Here is a 25,696-nt window from a genome sequence, read left to right on the forward strand (position 1 = left end):
CACAAGGAAGGTCGCAGCCCTGAAAGCTGGTGCTGCTCTTCACCTTCTGTTTGTGCACTATCTACAGGCACAAAAGCACTGGGGATCTGTGGTTTCCTAGAGACAGCACATCTCATGGTGCTTGTCCTCGGCAGAGCCTCTTTCCGAAAAGGCAAACGTCCGACTCCTTCTCCCACAAGGAAGGTCGCAGCCCTGAAAGCTGGTGCTGCTCTTCACCTTCTCTTGGTTCACTATCTACAGGCACAAAAACACAGGGGATCTGTGGCTTCCTAGAGACAGCACATCTCATGGTGCTTGTCCTAGGCAGAGCCTCTTTCCGAAAAGGCAAACGTCCGACTACTTCTCCCACAAGGAAGATCGCAGCCCTGAAAGCTGGTGCTGCTCTTCACCTTCTCTTGGTGCCCTATCTACAGGCACAATGGCACTGAGGATCTCTGCTTTCCTAGAGACTGCACATCTCATGGTGCTTGTCCTTGGCAGAGCCTCTTTCCGAAAAAGCAAACGTCCGACTCCTTCTCCCACAAGGAAGGTCGCAGCCCTTGAAGCACTTGCGGGTCTTCACCTTCTCTTGGTGCACTATCTACAGGCAGAACAGCACTGAGGATCTCTGCTTTCCTAGAGACAGCACATCTCATGGTGCTCGTCCTGGGAAGAGCCCCTTTCCGAAAAGGCAAACGTCCGACTCCTTCTCCCACAAGGAAGGTCGCAGCCCTTGAAGCACTTGCGGGTCTTCACCTTCTCTTGGTGCACTATCTACAGGCAGAACAGCAGTGGGGATCTGTGCTTTCCTAGAGACAGCATATCTCATGGTGGTCGTCCTGGGAAGAGCCCCTTTCCGAAAAGGCAAACGTCCAACTCCTTCTCCCACAAGGAAGGTCACAGCCCTGAAAGCTGGTGCTGCTCTTCACCTTCTCTTGGCACATTATCTACAGGCACAACAGCACTGAGGATCTCTGCTTTCCTACAGACAGCACATTTCATGGTGCTCGTCCTCGGCAGAGCCTCTTTTCGAAAAAGCAAACGTCCGACTCCTTCTCCCACAAGGAAGGTCGCAGCCCTTGAAGCACTTGCGGGTCTTCACCTTCTCTTGGTGCACTATCTACAGGCAGAACAGCACTGAGGATCTCTGCTTTCCTAGAGACAGCACATCTCATGGTGCTCGTCCTGGGAAGAGCCCCTTTCCGAAAAGGCAAACGTCCGACTCCTTCTCCCACAAGGAAGGTCACAGCCCTGAAAGCTGGTGCTGCTCTTCACCTTACCTTTGCACATTATCTACAGGCACAACAGCACTGGGGATATGTGCTTTCCTAGAGACAGCACGTCTCATTGTGCTCGTCCTCAGCAGAACCTCTTTCCGAAAAAGCAAACGTCCCACTCCTTCTCCCTCAAGGAAGGTCGCAGCCCTGAAAGCTGGTGCTGCTCTTCACCTTCTCTTGGTGCACTATCTACAGGCACAAAAGCACTGGGGATCTGTGGTTTCCTAGAGACAGCACATCTCATGGTGCTCGTCCTCAGCAGAGCCTATTTCCGAATAGGCAAACGTCCGACTCCTTCTCCCACAAGGAAGGTCGCCGCCCTGAAAGCTGGTGCTGCTCTTCACCTTCTCTTGGTGCACTATCTACAGGCACAACAGCACTGGGGATCTGTGCTTTCCTAGAGACAGCACGTCTCATGGTGCTCGTCCTCGGCAGAGCCTATTTCCGAAAAGGCAAACGTCCGACTCCTTCTCCCACAAGGAAGGTTGCCGCCCTGAAAGCTGGTGCTGCTCTTCACCTTCTCTTGGTGCACTATCTACAGGCACAAAAGCTCTGGGGATCTGTGGTTTCCTAGAGACAGCACGTCTCATGGTGCTCGTCCTCGGCAGAGCCTCTTCCCGAAAAGGCAAACGTCCGACTCCTTCTCCCACAAGGAAGGTCGCAGCCCTGAAAGCTGGCGCTGCTCTTCACCTTCTCTTGGCACCTTATCTACAGGCACAACAGCAGTGGGGATATGTGCTTTCCTAGAGACAGCACATCTCATGGTGCTCGTCCTCAGCAGAACCTCTTCCCGAAAAGTCAAACGTCCCACTCCTTCTCCCACAAGGAAGGTCGCAGGCCTGAAAGCTGGTGCTGCTCTTCACCTTCTCTTGGTGCACTATCTACAGGCACAAAAGCACTGGGGATCTGTGGTTTCCTAGAGACAGCACATCTCATACTGCTTGTCCTCGGCAGAGCTTCTTCCCGAAAAGGTAAACGTCCAACTCCTTCTCCCACAAGGAAGGTCGCAGCCCTGAAAGCTGGTGCTGCTCTTCACCTTCTCTTGGTGCACTATCTACAGGCAGAACAGCAGTGGGGATATGTGCTTTCCTAGAGACAGCACGTCTCATGGTGCTCGTCCTCGGCAGAGCCTATTTCCGAAAAGGCAAACGTCCGACTCCTTCTCCCAGAAGGAAGGTCGCAGCCCTGAAAGCTGGTGCTGCTCTTCACCTTCTGTTGGTGCACTATCTACAGGCAGAACAGCAGTGGGGATCTGTGCTTTCCTAGAGACAGCACGTCTCATGGTGCTCGTCCTCGGCAGAGCCTCTTCCCAAAAAGGCAAACGTCCGACTACTTCTCCCACAAGGAAGGGTGCAGCCCTTGAAGCACTTGCGGGACTTCACCTTCCGTTGGTGCCCTATCTACAGGCACAACAGCACTGAGGATCTCTGCTTTCCTAGAGACAGCACGTCTCATGGTGATCGTCCTCAGCAGAGCCTCTTCCCGAAAAGGCAAACGTCTGACTCCTTCTCCCACTAGGAAGGTCGCAGCCCTGAAAGCTGGTGCTGCTCTTCACCTTCTCTTGGTGCCCCATCTACAGGCACAACGGCACTGAGGATCTCTGCTTTCCTAGAGACTGCACATCTCATGGTGCTTGTCCTTGGCAGAGCCTCTTTCCGAAAAAGCAAACGTCCCACACCTTCTCCCACAAGGAAGGTCGCAGCCCTGAAAGCTCTTGCTGCTCTTCACCTTCTCTTGGTGCACTATCTACAGGCAGAACAGCAGTGGGGATCTGTGCTTTCCTAGAGACAGCATATCTCATGGTGCTCGTCCTGGGAAGAGCCCCTTTCCGAAAAAGCAAACGTCCGACTCCTTCTCCCACAAGGAAGGTCGCAGCCTTGAAAGCTGGTGCTGCTCTTCACCTTACCTTGGCACATTATCTACAGGCACAACAGCACTGGGGATATGTGCTTTCCTAGAGACAGCACATCTCATTGTGCTCGTCCTCAGCAGAACCTCTTTCCGAAAAAGCAAACGTCCCACTCCTTCTCCCACAAGGAAGGTCGCAGCCCTGAAAGCTGGTGCTGCTCTTCACCTTCTCTTGGTGCACTATCTACAGGCAGAACAGCAGTGCGGATATGTACTTTCCTAGAGACAGCACATCTCATGGTGCTCGTCCTCGGCAGAGCCTCTTCCCGAAAAGGCAAACGTCCGAATCCTTCTCCCACAAGGAAGGTCGCAGCCCTGAAACCTGGTGCTGCTCTTCACCTTCTCTTGGTGCACTATCTACAGGCACAAAAGCACTGGGGATCTGTGGTTTCCTAGAGAAAGCACATCTCCTGGTGCTCGTCCTCAGCAGAACCTCTTTCCGAAAAAGCAAACGTCCCACTCCTTCTCCCACAAGGAAGGTCGCAGCCCTGAAAGCTGGTGCTGCTCTTCACCTTCTCTTGGTGCCCTATCTACAGGCACAACAGCAGTGGGGATCTGTGCTTTCCTAGAGACAGCAAATCTCATGGTGCTCGTCCTTTGCAGAGCCTCTTTCCGAAAAGGCAAACGTCCGACTCCTTCTCCCACAAGGAAGGTCGCCGCCCTTAAAGCTGGTGCTGCTCTTCACCTTCTCTTGGTGCACTATCTACAGGCACAAAAGCTCTGGGGATCTGTGGTTTCCTAGAGACAGCACATCTCATGGTGCTCGTCCTCGGCAGAGCCTCCTCCCAAAAAGGAAAACGTCCGACTCCTTCTCCCACAAGGAAGGTCGCAGCCCTGAAAGCTGGTGCTGCTCTTCACCTTCTCTTGGCACCTTATCTACAGGCACAACAGCAGTGGGGATATGTGCTTTCCTAGAGACAGCACATCTCATGGTGCTCGTCCTCAGCAGAACCTCTTTCCGAAAAAGCAAACGTCCCACTCCTTCTCCCACAAGGAAGGTCGCAGCCCTGAAAGCTGGTGCTGCTCTTCACCTTCTCTTGGTGCACTATCTACAGGCACAAAAGCACTGGGGATCTCTGCTTTACTAGAGACAGCACGTCTCCTGGTGCTCATCCTCAGCAGAGCCTCTTTCCGAAAAGGCAAACGTCCGACTCCTTCTCCCACAAGGAAGGTCGCAGCCCTGAAAGCTGGTGCTGCTCTTCACCTTCTCTTGGTGCACTATCTACAGGCACAAAAGCACTGGGGATCTGTGGTTTCCTAGAGACAGCACATCTCATGGTGCTTGCCCTTGACAGAGCCTCTTCCCGAAAAGGCAAACGTCCGACTCCTTCTCCCACAAGGAAGGTCGCAGCCCTGAAAGCTGGTGCTGCTCTTCACCTTCTCTTGGTGCACTATCTACAGGCACAAAAGCACTGGGGATCTGTGGTTTCCTAGAGACAGCACATCTCATGGTGCTTGTCCTCGGCAGAGCCTCTTCCCGAAAAGGAAAACGTCCGACTCCTTCTCCCACAAGGAAGGTCGCAGCCCTTGAAACACTTGCGGGTCTTCACCTTCTCTTGGTGCCCGTATCTACAGGCACAACAGCACTGAGGATCTCTGCTTTCCTAGAGACAGCACATCTCCTGGTGCTCGTCCTCGGCAGAACCTATTTCCGAAAAGGCAAACGTCCCACTCCTTCTTCCAAAAGGAAGGGCGCAGCCATTGAAGCACTTGCGGGTCTTCACCTTCTCTTGGTGCCCTATCTACAGGCACAACGGCACTGAGGATCTCTGCTTTCCTAGAGACAGCACATCTCATGGTGCTCGTCCTCGGCAGAGCCTCTTTCCAAAAAAGCAAACGTCCCACACCTTCTCCCACAAGGAAGCTCGCAGCCCTGAAAGCTGGTGCTGCTCTTCACCTTCTCTTGGTGCACTATCTACAGGTGGAGCAGCACTGGGGATCTGTGCTATCCTAGAGACAGCACATCTCATGGTGCTCGTCCTCGGCAGAGCCTCTTCCCAAAAAGGCAAACGTCCGACTCCTTCTCCCACAAGGAAGGTCGCAGACCTGAAAGCTGGTGCTGCTCTTCACCTTACCTTGGCACCTTATCTACAGGCACAACAGCAGTGGGGATATGTGCTTTCCTAGAGACAGCACATCTCATGGTGCTCGTCCTCAGCAGAACCTCTTTCCGAAAAAGCAAACGTCCCACTCCTTCTCCCACAAGGAAGGTCGCAGCCCTGAAACCTGGTGCTGCTCTTCACCTTCTCTTGGTGCACTATCTACAGGCACAAAAGCACTGGGGATCTGTGGTTTCCTAGAGACAGCACATCTCATGGTGCTTGTCCTCGGCAGAGCCTCTTCCTGAAAAGACAAAAGTCCGACTCCTTCTCCCACAAGGAAGGTCGCAGCTCTTGAAGCCCTTGCTTGTCTTCATCTTCTCTTGGTGCCCTATCTACAGGCACAACAGCACTGGAGATCTGTGCTTTCCTAGAGACAGCACGTCTCATGGTGATCGTCCTCAGCAGAGCCTCTTCCCGAAAAGGCAAACGTCCCACTCCTTCTCCCACAAGGAAGGTCGCAGCCCTGAAAGCTGGTGCTGCTCTTCACCTTCTCTTGGTGCCCTATCTACAGGCACAACAGCAGTGGGGATCTGTGCTTTCCTAGAGACAGCAAATCTCATGGTGCTCGTCCTTTGCAGAGCCTCTTTCCGAAAAGGCAAACGTCCGACTCCTTCTCCCACAAGGAAGGTCGCAGCCCTGAAAGCTGGTGCTGCTCTTCACCTTCTCTTGGTGCACTATCTACAGGCACAAAAGCTCTGGGGATCTGTGGTTTCCTAGAGACAGCACATCTCATGGTGCTCGTCCTCGGCAGAGCCTCTTCCCAAAAAGGAAAACGTCCGACTCCTTCTCCCACAAGGAAGGTCGCAGCCCTGAAAGCTGGTGCTGCTCTTCACCTTCTCTTGGCACCTTATCTACAGGCACAACAGCAGTGGGGATATGTGCTTTCCTAGAGACAGCACATCTCATGGTGCTCGTCCTCAGCAGAACCTCTTTCCGAAAAAGCAAACGTCCCACTCCTTCTCCCACAAGGAAGGTCGCAGCCCTGAAAGCTGGTGCTGCTCTTCACCTTCTCTTGGTGCACTATCTACAGGCACAAAAGCACTGGGGATCTCTGCTTTCCTAGAGACAGCACGTCTCCTGGTGCTCGTCCTCAGCAGAGCCTCTTTCCGAAAAGGCAAACGTCCGACTCCTTCTCCGACAAGGAAGGTCGCAGCCCTGAAAGCTGGTGCTGCTCTTCACCTTCTCTTGGTGCACTATCTACAGGCACAACAGCACTGAGGATCTCTGCTTTCCTAGAGACAGCACATCTGGTTCTCGTCCTCGGCAGAGCCTCTTTCCGAAAAGGCAAACGTCCGACTCCTTCTCCCACATGGAAGGTCGCAGCCCTGAAAGCTGGTGCTGCTCTTCACCTTCTCTTGGTGCACTATCTACAGGCAGAACAGCACTGGGGATCTGTGGTTTCCTAGAGACAGCACATCTCATGGTGCTCGTCCTCGGCAGAGCCTCTTTCCGAAAAGGCAAACGTCCGACTCCTTCTCCAACAAGGAAGGTCGCAGCCCTGAAAGCTGGTGCTGCTCTTCACCTTCTCTTGGCACCTTATCTACAGGCACAACAGCAGTGGGGATATGTGCTTTCCTAGAGACAGCACATCTCATGGTGCTCGTCCTCAGCAGAACCTCTTTCCGAAAAAGCAAACGTCCCACTCCTTCTCCCACAAGGAAGGTCGCAGCCCTGAAAGCTGGTGCTGCTCTTCACCTTCTCTTGGTGCACTATCTACAGGCACAAAAGCACTGGGGATCTCTGCTTTCCTAGAGACAGCACGTCTCATGGTGCTCGTCCTCGGCAGAGCCTCTTTCCGAAAAGGCAAACATCCGACTCCTTCTCCCACAAGGAAGGTCGCAGCCCTGAAAGCTGGTGCTGCTCTTCACCTTCTCTTGGTGCACAATCTACAGGCACAAAAGCACTGGGTTTCTGTGGTTTCCTAGAGACAGCACATCTCATGGTGCTTGTCCTTGGCAGAGCCTCTTCCCGAAAAGGCAAACGTCCGACTCCTTCTCCCACAAGGAAGGTCGCAGCCCTGAAAGCTGGTGCTGCTCTTCACCTTCTCTTGGTGCACTATCTACAGGCACAAAAGCACTGGGTTTCTGTGGTTTCCTAGAGACAGCACATCTCATGGTGCTTGTCCTTGGCAGAGCCTCTTCCCGAAAAGGCAAACGTCCGACTCCTTCTCCCACAAGGAAGGTCGCAGCCCTGAAAGCTGGTGCTGCTCTTCACCTTCTCTTGGTGCACTATCTACAGGCACAAAAGCACTGGGGATCTGTGGTTTCCTAGAGACAGCACATCTCATGGTGCTCGTCCTCAGCAGAGCCTCTTTCCGAAAAGGAAAACGTCCGACTCCTTCTCCCACAAGGAAGGGTGCAGCCCTTGAAGCACTTGCGGGACTTCACCTTCCGTTGGTGCCCTATCTACAGGCACAACAGCACTGAGGATCTCTGCTTTCCTAGAGACAGCACATCTCCTGCTGCTCGTCCTCAGCAGAACCTCTTTCCGAAAAAGCAAACGTCCCACTCCTTCTCCCACAAGGAAGGTTGCAGCCCTGAAAGCTGGTGCTGCTCTTCACCTTCTCTTGGTGCCCTATCTACAGGCACAACAGCAGTGGGGATCTGTGCTTTCCTAGAGACAGCACATCTCATGGTGCTCGTCCTCGGCAGAGCCTCTTCCCAAAAAGGAAAACGTCCGACTCCTTCTCCCACAAGGAAGGTCGCAGCCCTGAAAGCTGGTGCTGCTCTTCACCTTCTCTTGGCACCTTATCTACAGGCACAACAGCAGTGGGGATATGTGCTTTCCTAGAGACAGCACATCTCATGGTGCTCGTCCTCGGCAGAGCCTCTTTCCGAAAAAGCAAACGTCCCACACCTTCTCCCACAAGGAAGCTCGCAGCCCTGAAAGCTGGTGCTGCTCTTCACCTTCTCTTGGTGCACTATCTACAGGCAGAACAGCAGTGGGGATCTGTGCTTTCCTAGAGACAGCATATCTCATGGTGCTCGTCCTGGGAAGAGCCTCTTTCCGAAAAATCAAACGTCCTACTCCTTCTCCGACAAGGAAGGCCGCAGCCCTGAAAGCTGGTGCTGCTCTTCCCCTTGCCTTGGCACCCTATCTAGAGGTGGAGCAGCACTGGGGATCTGTGCTATACTAGAGACAGCACATCTCATGGTGCTCGTCCTCGGCAGAGCCTCTTTCCAAAAAGGCAAACGTCCGATTCCTTCTCCCATAAGGAAGGGCGCAGCCCTTGAAGCACTTGCGGGTCTTCACCTTCTCTTGGTGCCCTATCTACAGGCACAACAGCACTGGAGATCTGTGCTTTCCTAGAGACAGCACGTCTCATGGTGATCGTCCTCAGCAGAGCCTCTTCCCGAAAAGGCAAACGTCTGACTCCTTCTCCCACAAGGAAGGTCGCAGCCCTGAAAGCTGGTGCTGCTCTTCACCTTCTCTTGGTGCCCCATCTACAGGCACAACGGCACTGAGGATCTCTGCTTTCCTAGAGACTGCACATCTCATGGTGCTTGTCCTTGGCAGAGCCTCTTTCCGAAAAAGCAAACGTCTGACTCCTTCTCCCACAAGGAAGGACGCCGCCCTGAAAGCTCTTGCTGCTCTTCACCTTCTCTTGGTGCACTATCTACAGGCAGAACAGCAGTGGGGATATGTGCTTTCCTAGAGACAGCACATCTCATGGTGCTCGTCCTCAGCAGAACCTCTTTCCGAAAAAGCAAACGTCCCACTCCTTCTCCCACAAGGAAGGTCGCAGCCCTGAAAGCTGGTGCTGCTCTTCACCTTCTCTTGGTGCACTATCTACAGGCAGAACAGCAGTGCGGATATGTGCTTTCCTAGAGACAGCACATCTCATGGTGCTCGTCCTCGGCGGAGCCTCTTCCCGAAAAGGCAAACGTCCGAATCCTTCTCCCACAAGGAAGGTCGCAGCCCTGACAGCTGGTGCTGCTCTTCACCTTCTCTTGGTGCACTATCTACAGGCACAAAAGCACTGGGGATCTGTGGTTTCCTAGAGAAAGCACATCTCATACTGCTTGTCCTCGGCAGAGCTTCTTCCCGAAAAGGCAAACGTCCGACTCATTCTCCCACATGGAAGGTCGCAGCCCTGAAAGCTGGTGCTGCTCTTCACCTTCTCTTGGTGCACTATCTACAGGCAGAACAGCAGTGGGGATCTGTGGTTTCCTAGAGAAAGCACGTCTCATGGTGCTCGTCCTCGGCAGAGCCTCTTCCCAAAAAGGCAAACGTCCGACTCCTTCTCCCACAAGGAAGGTCGCAGCCCTGAAAGCTGGTGCTGCTCTTCACCTTCTCTTGGCACCTTATCTACAGGCACAACAGCAGTGGGGATATGTGCTTTCCTAGAGACTGCAAATCTCATGGTGCTCGTCCTCAGCAGAACCTCTTTCCGAAAAAGCAAAGGTCCCACTCCTTCTCCCACAAGGAAGGTCGCAGCCCTGAAAGCTGGTGCTGCTCTTCACCTTCTCTTGGTGCACTATCTACAGGCACAACAGCACTGGGGATCTGTGCTTTCCTAGAGACAGCACGTCTCATGGTGCTCGTCCTCGGCAGAGCCTCTTTCCGAAAAGACAAACGTCCGACTCCTTCTCCAGCAAGGAAGGTCGCAGCCCTGAAAGCTGGTGCTGCTCTTCACCTTCTCTTGGTGCACTATCTACAGGCACAAAAGCACTGGGTTTCTGTGGTTTCCTAGAGACAGCACATTTCATGGTACTTGTCCTTGGCAGAGCCTCTTCCCGAAAAGGCAAACGTCCGACTCCTTCTCCCACAAGGAAGGTCGCAGCCCTGAAAGCTGGTGCTGCTCTTCACCTTCTCTTGGTGCACTATCTACAGGCACAAAAGCACTGGGTATCTGTGGTTTCCTAGAGACAGCACATCTCATGGTGCTCGTCCTCGGCAGAGCCTCTTTCCGAAAAGGAAAACGTCCGACTCCTTCTCCCACAAGGAAGGGTGCAGCCCTTGAAGCACTTGCGGGACTTCACCTTCCGTTGGTGCCCTATCTACAGGCACAACAGCACTGAGGATCTCTGCTTTCCTAGAGACAGCACATCTCCTGGTGCTCGTCCTCAGCAGAACCTCTTTCCGAAAAAGCAAACGTCCCACTCCTTCTCCCACAAGGAAGGTCGCAGCCCTGAAAGCTGGTGCTGCTCTTCACCTTCTCTTGGTGCCCTATCTACAGGCACAACAGCAGTGGGGATCTGTGCTTTCCTAGAGACAGCAAATCTCATGGTGCTCGTCCTTTGCAGAGCCTCTTTCCGAAATGGCAAACGTCCGACTCCTTCTCCCACAAGGAAGGTCGCCGCCCTGAAAGCTGGTGCTGCTCTTCACCTTCTCTTGGTGCACTATCTACAGGCACAAAAGCTATGGGGATCTGTGGTTTCCTAGAGACAGCACATCTCATGGTGCTCGTCCTCGGCAGAGCCTCTTCCCAAAAAGGAAAACGTCCGACTCCTTCTCCCACAAGGAAGGTCGCAGCCCTGAAAGCTGGTGCTGCTCTTCACCTTCTCTTGGCACCTTATCTACAGGCACAAAAGCACTGGGGATCTCTGCTTTCCTAGAGACAGCACGTCTCCTGGTGCTCGTCCTCCGCAGAGCCTCTTTCCGAAAAGGCAAACGTCCGACTCCTTCTCCCACAAGGAAGGTCGCAGCCCTGAAAGCTGGTGCTGCTCTTCACCTTCTCTTGGTGCACTATCTACAGGCACAAAAGCACTGGGGATCTGTGGTTTCCTAGAGACAGCACATCTCATGGTGCTCGTCCTCGGCAGAGCCTCTTTCCGAAAAGGAAAACGTCCGACTCCTTCTCCCACAAGGAAGGGTGTAGCCCTTGAAGCACTTGCGGGACTTCACCTTCCGTTGGTGCCCTATCTACAGGCACAACAGCACTGAGGATCTCTGCTTTCCTAGAGACAGCACATCTCCTGGTGCTCGTCCTCAGCAGAACCTCTTTCCGAAAAAGCAAACGTCCCACTCCTTCTCCCACAAGGAAGGTCGCAGCCCTGAAAGCTGGTGCTGCTCTTCACGTTCTCTTGGTGCACTATCTACAGGCACAAAAGCACTGGGGATCTGTGGTTTCCTAGAGACAGCACATCTCATGGTGCTTGTCCTCGGCAGAGCCTCTTCCCGAAAAAGAAAACGTCCGACTCCTTCTCCCACAAGGAAGGTCGCAGCCCTTGAAGCACTTGCGGGTCTTCACCTTCTCTTGGTGCCCGTATCTACAGGCACAACAGCACTGAGGATCTCTGCTTTCCTAGAGACAGCACATCTCCTGGTGCTCGTCCTCGGCAGAACCTATTTCCGAAAAGGCAAACGTCCCACTCCTTCTTCCACAAGGAAGGGCGCAGCCATTGAAGCACTTGCGGGTCTTCACCTTCTCTTGGTGCCCTATCTACAGGCACAACGGCACTGAGGATCTCTGCTTTCCTAGAGACAGCACATCTCATGGTGCTCGTCCTGGGAAGAGCCTCTTTCCGAAAAAGCAAACGTCCCACACCTTCTCCCACAAGGAAGCTCGCAGCCCTGAAAGCTGGTGCTGCTCTTCACCTTCTCTTGGTGCACTATCTACAGGCAGAACAGCAGTGGGGATCTGTGCTTTCCTAGAGACAGCATATCTCATGGTGCTCGTCCTGGGAAGAGCCTCTTTCCGAAAAATCAAACGTCCTACTCCTTCTCCGACAAGGAAGGCCGCAGCCCTGAAAGCTGGTGCTGCTCTTCCCCTTGCCTTGGCACCCTATCTAGAGGTGGAGCAGCACTGGGGATCTGTGCTATCCTAGAGACAGCACATCTCATGGTGCTCGTCCTCGGCAGAGCCTCTTTCCAAAAAGGCAAACGTCCGACTCCTTCTCCCATAAGGAAGGGCGCAGCCCTTGAAGCACTTGCGGGTCTTCACCTTCTCTTGGTGCACTATCGACAGGCACAACAGCATGGGGGATCTGTGCTTTCCTAGAGAAAGCAAATCTCATGGTGCTCGTCCTTTGCAGAGCCTCTTTCCAAAAAAGCAAACGTCCCACACCTTCTCCCACAAGGAAGGTCACCGCCCTGAAAGCTGGTGCTGCTCTTCACCTTCTCTTGGTGCACTATCTACAGGCACAAAAGTACTGGGGATCTGTGCTTTCCTAGAGACAGCACATCTCATGGTGCTCGTCCTCAGCAGAACCTCTTTCCAAAAAAGCAAACGTCCCACACCTTCTCCCACAAGGAAGGTCACCGCCCTGAAAGCTGGTGCTGCTCTTCACCTTCTCTTGTTGCACTACCTACAGACAGAACAGCAGTGGGGATCTGTGGTTTCCTAGAGACAGCACGTCTCATGGTGCTCGTCCTCGGCAGAGCCTCTTTCCGAAAAGGCAAACGTCCCACTCCTTCTTCCACAAGGAAGGGCGCAGCCCTGAAAGCTGGTGCTGCTCTTCACCTTCTCTTGGTGCACTATCTACAGGCACAACAGCACGGGGGATCTGTGGTTTCCTAGAGACATCACATCTCATTTTGCTTGTCCTCGGCAGAGCCTCTTTCCGAAAAGGCAAACTTTCGACTCCTTCTCCCACAAGGAAGGGCGCCGCCCTGAAAGCTGTTGCTGCTCTTCACCTTCTCTTCGTGTACTATCTACAGGAAGAACAGCAGTGGGGATATATGCTTTCCTATAGACAGCACGTCTCATGGTGCTCGTCCTCGGCAGAGCCTCTTTCCGAAAAAGCAAACGTCCCACTCCTTCTCCCACAAGGAAGGTCGCAGCCCTGAAAGCTGGTGCTGCTCTTCACCTTCTCTTGGTGCACTATCTACAGGCACAACAGCATGGGGGATCTGTGCTTTCCTAGAGACAGCACATCTCATGGTGCTCGTCCTCGGCAGAGCCTCTTTACGAAAAAGCAAATGTCCCACTGCTTCTCCCACAAGGAAGGTCGCAGCCCTGAAAGCTGTTGCTGCTCTTCACCTTCTCTTGGTGCACTACCGACAGGCAGAAGAGCCCTGGGGATCTGTGCTTTCCTATAGACAGCACATCTCATGGTGCTCGTCCTCGGCAGAGCCTCTTCCCGAAAAGGCAAACGTCCGACTCCATCTCCCACAAGGAAGTGCGCAGCCCTGAATGATCTTGCTGCTCTTTACCATCCGTTCGTGCCCTATCTACAGGCACAACAGCACTGAGCATCTCTGCTTTCCTATAGACAGCACGTCTCATTGTGCTTGTCCTCGGCAGAACCTCTTTCCGAAAAGGCAAACGTCCCACTCCTTCTCCCACAAGGAAGGGCGCAGCCCTTGAAGCACTTGCGGGTCTTCAACTTCTTTTGGTGCACTCTCTACAGGCAGAAAAACACTGGGGATATGTGCTTTCCTAGACACAGAACATCACATGATGCTCGTCCTCGGCAGAGCCTCTTTCCGAAAAAGCAAACGTCCCACTCCTTCTCCCACAAGGAAGGTCGCAGCCCTGAAAGCTGGTGCTGCTCCTCACCTTTTCTTGGTGCTCTATCTACAGGCACAACAGCAGTGGGGATCTGTGGTTTCCTAGAGACAGCACATCTCATGGTGCTCGTCCTCGGCAGAACCTATTTCCGAAAAGGCAAACGTCCGACTCCTTCTCCCACAAGGAAGGTCGCAGCCCTGAAACCTGGTGCTGCTCTTCACCTTCTCTTGGTGCACTATCGACAGGCAGAACAGCAGTGGGGATCTGTGCTTTCCTAGAGACAGCACGTCTCATGGTGCTCGTCCTCGGCAGAGCCTCTTTCCGAAAAGGCAATCGTCCGACTCCTTCTTCCACAAGGAAGGTCGCAGCCAATGAAGCACTTGCGGGTCTTCACCTTCTCTTGGTGCCCTATCTACAGGCACAATGGCACTGAGGATCTCTGCTTTCCTAGAGACAGCACATCTCATGGTGCTCGTCCTCGGCAGAACCTCTTTCCAAAAAAGCAAACGTCCCACTACTTTTCCCACAAGGAAGGGCGCAGCCCTGAAAGCTGTTGCTGCTCTTCACCTTCTCTTGGTGCACTATCTACAGGCACAACAGCACTGGGGATCTGTGCTTTCCTAGAGACATCACATCTCATGGTGCTCGTCCTCGGCAGATCCTCTTTCCGAAAAGGCAAACTTCCGACTCCTTCTCCCACAAGGAAGGTCGCCGCCCTGAAAGCTGGTGCTGCTCTTCACCTTCTCTTGGTGCACTATCTACAGGCAGAACAGCAGTAGGGATATATGCTTTCCCATAGACAGCACGTCTCATGGTGCTTGTCGTCGGCAGAGCCTCTTCCCGAAAAAGCAAACGTCCGACTCCTTCTCCCACAAGGAAGGTCGCAGCCCTGAAACCTGGTGCTGCTCTTCACCTTCTCTTGGTGCACTATCTACAGGCACAACAGCATGGGGAATCTGTGCTTTCCTAAAGACAGCACATCTCATGGTGCTCGTCCTCGGCAGAGCCTCTTTCCGAAAAGGCAAACGTCCGACTCCTTCTCCCACATGGAAGGTCACCGCCCTGAAAGCTGGTGCTGATCTTCACCTTCTCTTGTTGCACTATCTGCAGGCAGAACAGCACTAGGGATCTGTGCTTTCCTAGAGACAGCACATCTCATGGTGCTCGTCCTCGGCAGAGCCTCTTTCCGAAAAGGCAAACGTCCGACTCCTTCTCCCACAAGGAAGGTCGCAGCCCTGAAAGCTCTTGCTGCTCTTCACCTTCTCTTGGTGCACTATCTACAGGCACAACAGCACTGAGGATCTCTGCTTTCCTAGAGACAGCACATCTCATGGTGCTCGTCCTTGGCAGAGCCTCTTTCCGAAAAAGCAAATGTCCCACTCCTTGTCCCACATGGAAGGTCGCCGCCCTGAAAGCTGGTGCTGCTCTTCATCTTCTCTTGGTGCACTATCTACAGGCACAACAGCACTGGGGATCTGGGCTTAACTAGAGACAGCATATCTCATGGTGCTCGTCCTCGGCAGAGCCTCTTTCCGAAAACGCAAACATCCGACTCCTTCTCCCACATGGAAGGTCACCGCCCTGAAAGCTGGTGCTGATCTTCACCTTCTCTTGTTGCACTATCTGCAGGCAGAACAGCACTAGGGATCTGTGCTTTCCTAGAGACAGCACATCTCATGGTGCTCGTCCTCGGCAGAACCTATTTCCGAAAAGGCAAACGTCCGACTCCTTCTCCCACAAGGAAGGTCGCAGCCCTGAAACCTGGTGCTGCTCTTCACCTTCTCTTGGTGCACTATCGACAGGCAGAACAGCAGTGGGGATCTGTGCTTTCCTAGAGACAGCACGTCTCATGGTGCTCGTCCTCGGCAGAGCCTCTTTCCGAAAAGGCAATCGTCCGACTCCTTCTTCCACAAGGAAGGTCGCAGCCAATGAAGCACTTGCGGGTCTTCACCTTCTCTTGGTGCCCTATCTACAGGCACAATGGCACTGAGGATCTCTGCTTTCCTAGAGACAGCACATCTCATGGTGCTCGTCCTCGGCAGAACCTCTTTCCAAAAAAGCAAACGTCCCACTACTTTTCCCACAAGGAAGGGCGCAGCCCTGAAAGCTGTTGCTGCTCTTCACCTTCTCTTGGTGCACTATCTACAGGCACAACAGCACTGGGGATCTGTGCTTTCCTAGAGACATCACATCTCATGGTGCTCGTCCTCGGCAGAGCCTCTTTCCGAAAAAGCAAACGTCCGACTCCTTCTCCCACAAGGAAGGTCGCAGCCCTGAAAGCTGGTGCTGCTCTTCACCTTCTCTTGGTGCACTATCTAAAGGCACAACAGCACTGAGGATCTCTGCTTTCCTAGAGACAGCACATCTCATGGTACTCGTCCTTGGCAGAGCCTCTTCCTGAAAAGGCAAACGTCCGACTCCTTCTCCCACAAGGACGGGCGCAGCCCTTGAAGCACTTGCGGGTCTTCACCTTCTCTTGGTGCCCTATCTACAGGCACAACAGCACTGAGGATCTCTGCTTTCCTAGAGACAGCACATCTCATGGTACTCGTCCTTGGCAGAGCCTCTTCCTGAAAAGGCAAACGTCCGACTCCTTCTCCCACAAGGACGGGCGCAGCCCTTGAAGCACTTGCGGGTCTTCACCTTCTCTTGGTGCCCTATCTACAGGCACAACAGCACTGAGGATCTCTGCTTTCCTATAGACAGCACATCTCATGGTGCTCGTCCTCGGCAGAGCCTCTTTCCGATAAAGCAAACGTCGACTACTTCTCCCACCAGAAAAGTCACCACCCTGAAAGCTGGTGCTGCTCTTCACCTTCTCTTGTTGCACTACCTACAGGCACAACAGCACGGGGGATCTGTGGTTTCCTAGAGACATCACGTCTCATGGTGCTCGTTCTCCGCAGAGCCTCTTTCCGAAAAGGCAAACGTCCCACTCCTTCTTCCACAAGGAAGGGCGCAGCCCTGAAAGCTGGTGCTGCTCTTCACCTTCTCTTGGTGCACTATCTACAGGCACAACAGCACGGGGGATCTGTGGTTTCCTAGAGACATCACATCTCATGGTGCTTGTCCTCGGCAGAGCCTCTTTCCGAAAAGGCAAACTTTCTACTCCTTCTCCCACAAGGAAGGGCGCCGCCCTGAAAGCTGTTGCTGCTCTTCACCTTCTCTTCGTGTACTATCTACAGGAAGAACAGCAGTGGGGATATATGCTTTCCTATAGACAGCACGTGTCATGGTGCTCGTCCTCGGCAGAGCCTCTTTCCGAAAAAGCAAACGTCCCACTCCTTCTCCCACAAGGAAGGTCGCAGCCCTGAAATCTGGTGCTGCTCTTCACCTTCTCTTGGTGCACTATCTACAGGCACAACAGCATGGGGGATCTGTGCTTTCCTAGAGACAGCACATCTCATGGTGCTCGTCCTCGGCAGAGCCTCTTTACGAAAAAGCAAATGTCCCACTGCTTCTCCCACAAGGAAGGTCGCAGCCCTGAAAGCTGTTGCTGCTCTTCACCTTCTCTTGGTGCACTACCGACAGGCAGAAGAGCCCTGGGGATCTGTGCTTTCCTATAGACAGCACATCTCATGGTGCTCGTCCTCGGCTGAGCCTCTTCCCGAAAAGGCAAACGTCCGACTCCATCTCCCACAAGGAAGTGCGCAGCCCTGAATGATCTTGCTGCTCTTTACCATCCGTTCGTGCCCTATCTACAGGCACAACAGCACTGAGCATCTCTGCTTTCCTATAGACAGCACGTCTCATTGTGCTTGTCCTCGGCAGAACCTCTTTCCGAAAAGGCAAACGTCCCACTCCTTCTCCCACAAGGAAGGGCGCAGCCCTTGAAGCACTTGCGGGTCTTCAACTTCTTTTGGTGCACTCTCTACAGGCAGAAAAACACTGGGGATATGTGCTTTCCTAGACACAGAACATCACATGATGCTCGTCCTCGGCAGAGCCTCTTTCCGATAAAGCAAACGTCCCACTCCTTCTCCCACAAGGAAGGTCGCAGCCCTGAAAGCTGGTGCTGCTCCTCACCTTTTCTTGGTGCTCTATCTACAGGCACAACAGCAGTGGGGATCTGTGGTTTCCTAGAGACAGCACATCTCATGGTGCTCGTCCTCGGCAGAACCTATTTCCGAAAAGGCAAACGTCCGACTCCTTCTCCCACAAGGAAGGTCGCAGCCCTGAAACCTGGTTCTGCTCTTCACCTTCTCTTGGTGCACTATCGACAGGCAGAACAGCAGTGGGGATCTGTGCTTTCCTAGAGACAGCACGTCTCATGGTGCTCGTCCTCGGCAGAGCCTCTTTCCGAAAAGGCAAAAGTCCGACTCCTTCTTCCACAAGGAAGGTCGCAGCCAATGAAGCACTTGCGGGTCTTCACCTTCTCTTGGTGCCCTATCTACAGGCACAATGGCACTGAGGATCTCTGCTTTCCTAGAGACAGCACATCTCATGGTGCTCGTCCTCGGCAGAACCTCTTTCCAAAAAAGCAAACGTCCCACTACTTTTCCCACAAGGAAGGTCGCAGCCCTGAAAGCTGTTGCTGCTCTTCACCTTCTCTTGGTGCACTATCTACAGGCACAACAGCACTGGGGATCTGTGCTTTCCTAGAGACATCACATCTCATGGTGCTCGTCCTCGGCAGATCCTCTTTCCGAAAAGGCAAACTTCCGACTCCTTCTCCCACAAGGAAGGTCGCCGCCCTGAAAGCTGGTGCTGCTCTTCACCTTCTCTTGGTGCACTATCTACAGGCAGAACAGCAGTAGGGATATATGCTTTCCCATAGACAGCACGTCTCATGGTGCTTGTCCTCGGCAGAGCCTCTTCCCGAAAAAGCAAACGTCCGACTCCTTCTCCCACAAGGAAGGTCGCAGCCCTGAAACCTGGTGCTGCTCTTCACCTTCTCTTGGTGCACTATCTACAGGCACAACAGCATGGGGAATCTGTGCTTTCCTAAAGACAGCACATCTCATGGTGCTCGTCCTCGGCAGAGCCTCTTTCCGAAAAGGCAAACGTCCGACTCCTTCTCCCACATGGAAGGTCACCGCCCTGAAAGCTGGTGCTGATCTTCACCTTCTCTTGTTGCACTATCTGCAGGCAGAACAGCACTAGGGATCTGTGCTTTCCTAGAGACAGCACATCTCATGGTGCTCGTCCTCGGCAGAGCCTCTTTCCGAAAAGGCAAACGTCCGACTCCTTCTCCCACAAGGAAGGTCGCAGCCCTGAAAGCTGGTGCTGCTCTTCACCTTCTCTTGGTGCACTATCTACAGGCACAACAGCAGTGGGGATCTGTGCTTTCCTAGAGACAGCACATCTCATGGTGCTTGTCCTCGGCAGAGCCTATTTCCGAAAAGGCAAACGTCCGACTCCTTCTCCCAAAAGGAAGGGCGCAGCCCTTGAAGCACTTCCTGGTCTTCACCTTCTCTTGGTGCCCTATCTACAGGCACAAAAACCCAGGGGATCTGTGGCTTCCTACAGACAGCACATCTCATGGTGCTCGTCCTCGGCAGAGCCTCTTCCCGAAAAGGCAAACGTCCGACTCCTTATCCCACAAGGAAGGGCGCAGCCCTTGAAGCACTTGCGGGTCTTCACCTTCCGTAGGTGCCCTATCTACAGGCACAACAGCACTGACGATCTCTGCATTCCTAGAGACAGCACATCTCATGGTGCTCGTCCTCGGCAGAGCCTCTTTACGAAAAAGCAAACGTCCCACTCCTTCTCCCACAAGGAAGCTCGCAGACCAGAAAGCTGGTGCTGCTCTTCACCTTCTCTTGGTGCACTATCTACAGGCACAATAGCACTGGGGATCTGTGCTTTCCTAGAGACAGCACATCTCATGGTGCTCGTCCTCGGCAGAGCCTCTTTCCGAAAAGGCAAATGTCCCACTCCTTCTCCCACAAGGAAGGTCGCAGCCCTGAAAGCTGTTGCTGCTCTTCACCTTCTCTTGGTGCACAATCTACAGGCACAACAGCACTGGGGATCTGTGCTTTCCTAGAGACAGCACGTCTCATGGTGGTCGTCCTCGGCAGAGCCTCTTTCCGAAAAGGCAAACGTCCGACTCCTTCTCCCACAAGGAAGGGCGCAGCCCTTGAAGCATTTGCGGGTCTTCACCTTCCGTTGGTGCCCTATCTACAGGCACAACAGCACTGAGGATCTCTGCTTTCCTAGAGACAGCACATCTCCTGGTGCTCGTCATCGGCAGAACCTCTTTCCGATAAAGCAAACGTCCCACTCCTTCTCCCACAAGGAAGGTCGCCGCCCTGAAAGCTGGTGCTGCTCTTCACCTTCTCTTGGTGCACTATCTACAGGCACAACAGCACGGGGGATCTGTGCTTTCCTAGAGACAGCACGTCTCATGGTGCTCGTCCTCAGCAGAGCCTCTTTCCGAAAAAGCAAACGTCCGACTCTTCTTCCACAAGGAAGGGCACAGCCCTTGAAGCACTTGCGGGTCTTCACCTTCCGTTGGTGCCCTATCTAAAGGCACAACAGCACTGAGGATCTCTGCATTCCTAGAGACAGCACATCTCATGGTGCTTGTCCTTGGCATAGCCTCTTTCCGAAAAAGCAAACGTCCCACTCCTTCTCCCACAAGGAAGGTCGCAGCCCTGAAAGCTGGTGCTGCTCTTCACCTTCTCTTGGCACCTTATCTACAGGCACAACAGCAGTGGGGATCTGTGCTTTCCTAGAGACTGCACATCTCATGGTGCTCGTCCTCGGCAGAGCCTCTTTCCGAAAAAGCAAACGTCCTACTCCTTCTCCCACAAGGAAGGTCGCCGCCCTGAAAGCTGGAGCTGCTCTTCACCTTCTCTTGGTGCACTATCTACAGGCACAAAAGCACTGGGGATCTGTGGTTTCCTAGAGACAGCACATCTCCTGGTGCTCGTCCTCGGCAGAGCCTCTTTCCGGAAAGGCAAACGTCCCACTCCTTCTCCCACAAGGAAGGGCGCAGCCCTTGAATCACTTGCGGGTCTTCACCTTCCGTTGGTGCCATATCTACAGGCACAACAGCACTGAGGATCTCTGCTTTCCTAGAGACAGCACATCTCATGGTGCTCGTCCTCGGCAGAGCCTCTTTCCGAAAAAGCAAATGTCCCACTCCTTCTCCCACAAGGAAGGTCGCAGCCCTGAAAGCTGGTGCTGCTCTTCACCTTCTCTTGGTGCACTATCTACAGGCACAACAGCAGTGGGGATCTGTGCTTTCCTAGAGACAGCACATCTCATGGTGCTTGTCCTCGGCAGAGCCTCTTCCCGAAAAAGCAAACGTCCGACTCCTTCTCCCACAAGGAAGGTCGCAGCCCTGAAACCTGGTGCTGCTCTTCACCTTCTCTTGGTGCACTATCTACAGGCACAACAGCATGGGGAATCTGTGCTTTCCTAAAGACAGCACATCTCATGGTGCTCGTCCTCGGCAGAGCCTCTTTCCGAAAAGGCAAACGTCCGACTCCTTCTCCCACATGGAAGGTCACTGCCCTGAAAGCTGGTGCTGATCTTCACCTTCTCTTGTTGCACTATCTGCAGGCAGAACAGCACTAGGGATCTGTGCTTTCCTAGAGACAGCACATCTCATGGTGCTCGTCCTCGGCAGAGCCTCTTTCCGAAAAGGCAAACGTCCGACTCCTTCTCCCACAAGGAAGGTCGCAGCCCTGAAAGCTGGTGCTGCTCTTCACCTTCTCTTGGTGCACTATCTACAGGCACAACAGCACTGAGGATCTCTGCTTTCCTAGAGACAGCACATCTCATGGTGCTCGTCCTCGGCAGAGCCTCTTTCCGAAAAAGCAAATGTCCCACTCCTTCTCCCACAAGGAAGGTCGCAGCCCTGAAAGCTGGTGCTGCTCTTCACCTTCTCTTGGTGCACTATCTACAGGCACAACAGCAGTGGGGATCTGTGCTTTCCTAGAGACAGCACATCTCATGGTGCTTGTCCTCGGCAGAGCCTATTTCCGAAAAGGCAAACGTCCGACTCCTTCTCCCAAAAGGAAGGGCGCAGCCCTTGAAGCACTTCCTGGTCTTCACCTTCTCTTGGTGCCCTATCTACAGGCACAAAAACCCAGGGGATCTGTGGCTTCCTACAGACAGCACATCTCATGGTGCTCGTCCTCGGCAGAGCCTCTTCCCGAAAAGGCAAACGTCCGACTCCTTATCCCACAAGGAAGGGCGCAGCCCTTGAAGCACTTGCGGGTCTTCACCTTCCGTAGGTGCCCTATCTACAGGCACAACAGCACTGACGATCTCTGCATTCCTAGAGACAGCACATCTCATGGTGCTCGTCCTCGGCAGAGCCTCTTTACGAAAAAGCAAACGTCCCACTCCTTCTCCCACAAGGAAGCTCGCAGACCAGAAAGCTGGTGCTGCTCTTCACCTTCTCTTGGTGCACTATCTACAGGCACAATAGCACTGGGGATCTGTGCTTTCCTAGAGACAGCACATCTCATGGTGCTCGTCCTCGGCAGAGCCTCTTTCCAAAAAGGCAAATGTCCCACTCCTTCTCCCACAAGGAAGGTCGCAGCCCTGAAAGCTGTTGCTGCTCTTCACCTTCTCTTGGTGCACAATCTACAGGCACAACAGCACTGGGGATCTGTGCTTTCCTAGAGACAGCACGTCTCATGGTGGTCGTCCTCGGCAGAGCCTCTTTCCGAAAAGGCAAACGTCCGACTCCTTCTCCCACAAGGAAGGGCGCAGCCCTTGAAGCATTTGCGGGTCTTCACCTTCCGTTGGTGCCCTATCTACAGGCACAACAGCACTGAGGATCTCTGCTTTCCTAGAGACAGCACATCTCCTGGTGCTCGTCATCGGCAGAACCTCTTTCCGATAAAGCAAACGTCCCACTCCTTCTCCCACAAGGAAGGTCGCCGCCCTGAAAGCTGGTGCTGCTCTTCACCTTCTCTTGGTGCACTATCTACAGGCACAACAGCACGGGGGATCTGTGCTTTCCTAGAGACAGCACGTCTCATGGTGCTCGTCCTCAGCAGAGCCTCTTTCCGAAAAAGCAAACGTCCGACTCTTCTTCCACAAGGAAGGGCACAGCCCTTGAAGCACTTGCGGGTCTTCACCTTCCGTTGGTGCCCTATCTAAAGGCACAACAGCACTGAGGATCTCTGCATTCCTAGAGACAGCACATCTCATGGTGCTTGTCCTTGGCATAGCCTCTTTCCGAAAAAGCAAACGTCCCACTCCTTCTCCCACAAGGAAGGTCGCAGCCCTGAAAGCTGGTGCTGCTCTTCACCTTCTCTTGGCACCTTATCTACAGGCACAACAGCAGTGGGGATCTGTGCTTTCCTAGAGACTGCACATCTCATGGTGCTCGTCCTCGGCAGAGCCTCTTTCCGAAAAAGCAAACGTCCTACTCCTTCTCCCACAAGGAAGGTCGCAGCCCTGAAAGCTGGTGCTGCTCTTCACCTTCTCTTGGTGCACTATCTACAGGCACAACAGCACTGAGGATCTCTGCTTTCCTAGAGACAGCACATCTCATGGTGCTCGTCCTCGGCAGAGCCTCTTTCCGAAAAAGCAAATGTCCCACTCCTTCTCCCACAAGGAAGGTCGCAGCCCTGAAAGCTGGTGCTGCTCTTCACCTTCTCTTGGTGCACTATCTACAGGCACAACAGCAGTGGGGATCTGTGCTTTCCTAGAGACAGCACATCTCATGGTGCTTGTCCTCGGCAGAGCCTATTTCCGAAAAGGCAAACGTCCGACTCCTTCTCCCAAAAGGAAGGGCGCAGCCCTTGAAGCACTTCCTGGTCTTCACCTTCTCTTGGTGCCCTATCTACAGGCACAAAAACCCAGGGGATCTGTGGCTTCCTACAGACAGCACATCTCATGGTGCTCGTCCTCGGCAGAGCCTCTTCCCGAAAAGGCAAACGTCCGACTCCTTATCCCACAAGGAAGGGCGCAGCCCTTGAAGCACTTGCGGGTCTTCACCTTCCGTAGGTGCCCTATCTACAGGCACAACAGCACTGACGATCTCTGCATTCCTAGAGACAGCACATCTCATGGTGCTCGTCCTCGGCAGAGCCTCTTTACGAAAAAGCAAACGTCCCACTCCTTCTCCCACAAGGAAGCTCGCAGACCAGAAAGCTGGTGCTGCTCTTCACCTTCTCTTGGTGCACTATCTACAGGCACAATAGCACTGGGGATCTGTGCTTTCCTAGAGACAGCACATCTCATGGTGCTCGTCCTCGGCAGAGCCTCTTTCCGAAAAGGCAAATGTCCCACTCCTTCTCCCACAAGGAAGGTCGCAGCCCTGAAAGCTGTTGCTGCTCTTCACCTTCTCTTGGTGCACAATCTACAGGCACAACAGCACTGGGGATCTGTGCTTTCCTAGAGACAGCACGTCTCATGGTGGTCGTCCTCGGCAGAGCCTCTTTCCGAAAAGGCAAACGTCCGACTCCTTCTCCCACAAGGAAGGGCGCAGCCCTTGAAGCATTTGCGGGTCTTCACCTTCCGTTGGTGCCCTATCTACAGGCACAACAGCACTGAGGATCTCTGCTTTCCTAGAGACAGCACATCTCCTGGTGCTCGTCATCGGCAGAACCTCTTTCCGATAAAGCAAACGTCCCACTCCTTCTCCCACAAGGAAGGTCGCCGCCCTGAAAGCTGGTGCTGCTCTTCACCTTCTCTTGGTGCACTATCTACAGGCACAACAGCACGGGGGATCTGTGCTTTCCTAGAGACAGCACGTCTCATGGTGCTCGTCCTCAGCAGAGCCTCTTTCCGAAAAAGCAAACGTCCGACTCTTCTTCCACAAGGAAGGGCACAGCCCTTGAAGCACTTGCGGGTCTTCACCTTCCGTTGGTGCCCTATCTAAAGGCACAACAGCACTGAGGATCTCTGCATTCCTAGAGACAGCACATCTCATGGTGCTTGTCCTTGGCATAGCCTCTTTCCGAAAAAGCAAACGTCCCACTCCTTCTCCCACAAGGAAGGTCGCAGCCCTGAAAGCTGGTGCTGCTCTTCACCTTCTCTTGGCACCTTATCTACAGGCACAACAGCAGTGGGGATCTGTGCTTTCCTAGAGACTGCACATCTCATGGTGCTCGTCCTCGGCAGAGCCTCTTTCCGAAAAAGCAAACGTCCTACTCCTTCTCCCACAAGGAAGGTCGCCGCCCTGAAAGCTGGAGCTGCTCTTCACCTTCTCTTGGTGCACTATCTACAGGCACAAAAGCACTGGGGATCTGTGGTTTCCTAGAGACAGCACATCTCCTGGTGCTTGTCCTCGGCAGAGCCTCTTACCAAAAAGGCAACCGTCCGAGTCCTTCTCCCACAAGGAAGGGCGCAGCCCTTGAATCACTTGCGGGTCTTCACCTTCCGTTGGTGCCATATCTACAGGCACAAAAGCACTGGGGATCTGTGGTTTCCAAGAGACAGCACATCTCCTGGTGCTCGTCCTCAGCAGAACCTCTTTCCGAAAAAGAAAACGTCCCACTCCTTCTCCCACAAGGAAGGTCGCAGCCCTGAAAGCTGGTGCTGCTCTTCACCTTCTCTTGGTGCACTATCTACAGGCACAACAGCAGTGGGGATCTGTGCTTTCCTAGAGACAGCACGTCTCATGGTGCTTGTCCTCGGCAGAGCCTATTTCCGAAAAGGCAAACGTCCGACTCCTTCTCCCACAAGGAAGGGCGCAGCCCTTGAAGCACTTCCTGGTCTTCACCTTCTCTTGGTGCCCTATCTACAGGCACAACAGCACTGGGGATCTGTGCTTTCCTAGAGACAGCACATCTCATGGTGCTCGTCCTCGGCAGAGCCTCTTTCCGAAAAGGCAAATGTCCGACTCCTTCTCCCACAAGGAAGGGCGCAGCCCTGAAAGCTGGTGCTGCTCTTCACCTTCTCTTGGTGCACTATCTACAGGCACAACAGCACTGGGGATCTGTGGTTTCCTAGAGACAGCACATCTCATGGTGCTCGTCCTCGGCAGAGCCTCTTTCCGAAAGGCAAACGTCCGACACCTTCTCTCACAAGGAAGGGCGCAGCCCTGAAAGCTGGTGCTGCACTTCACCTTATCTTGGTGCACTATCTACAGGCACAACAGCACAGGGGATCTGTGGCTTCCT

The sequence above is a fragment of the Harpia harpyja genome, chromosome 10 (assembly GCF_026419915.1).
Source record: "Harpia harpyja isolate bHarHar1 chromosome 10, bHarHar1 primary haplotype, whole genome shotgun sequence".
NCBI lineage: Eukaryota > Metazoa > Chordata > Aves > Accipitriformes > Accipitridae > Harpia > Harpia harpyja.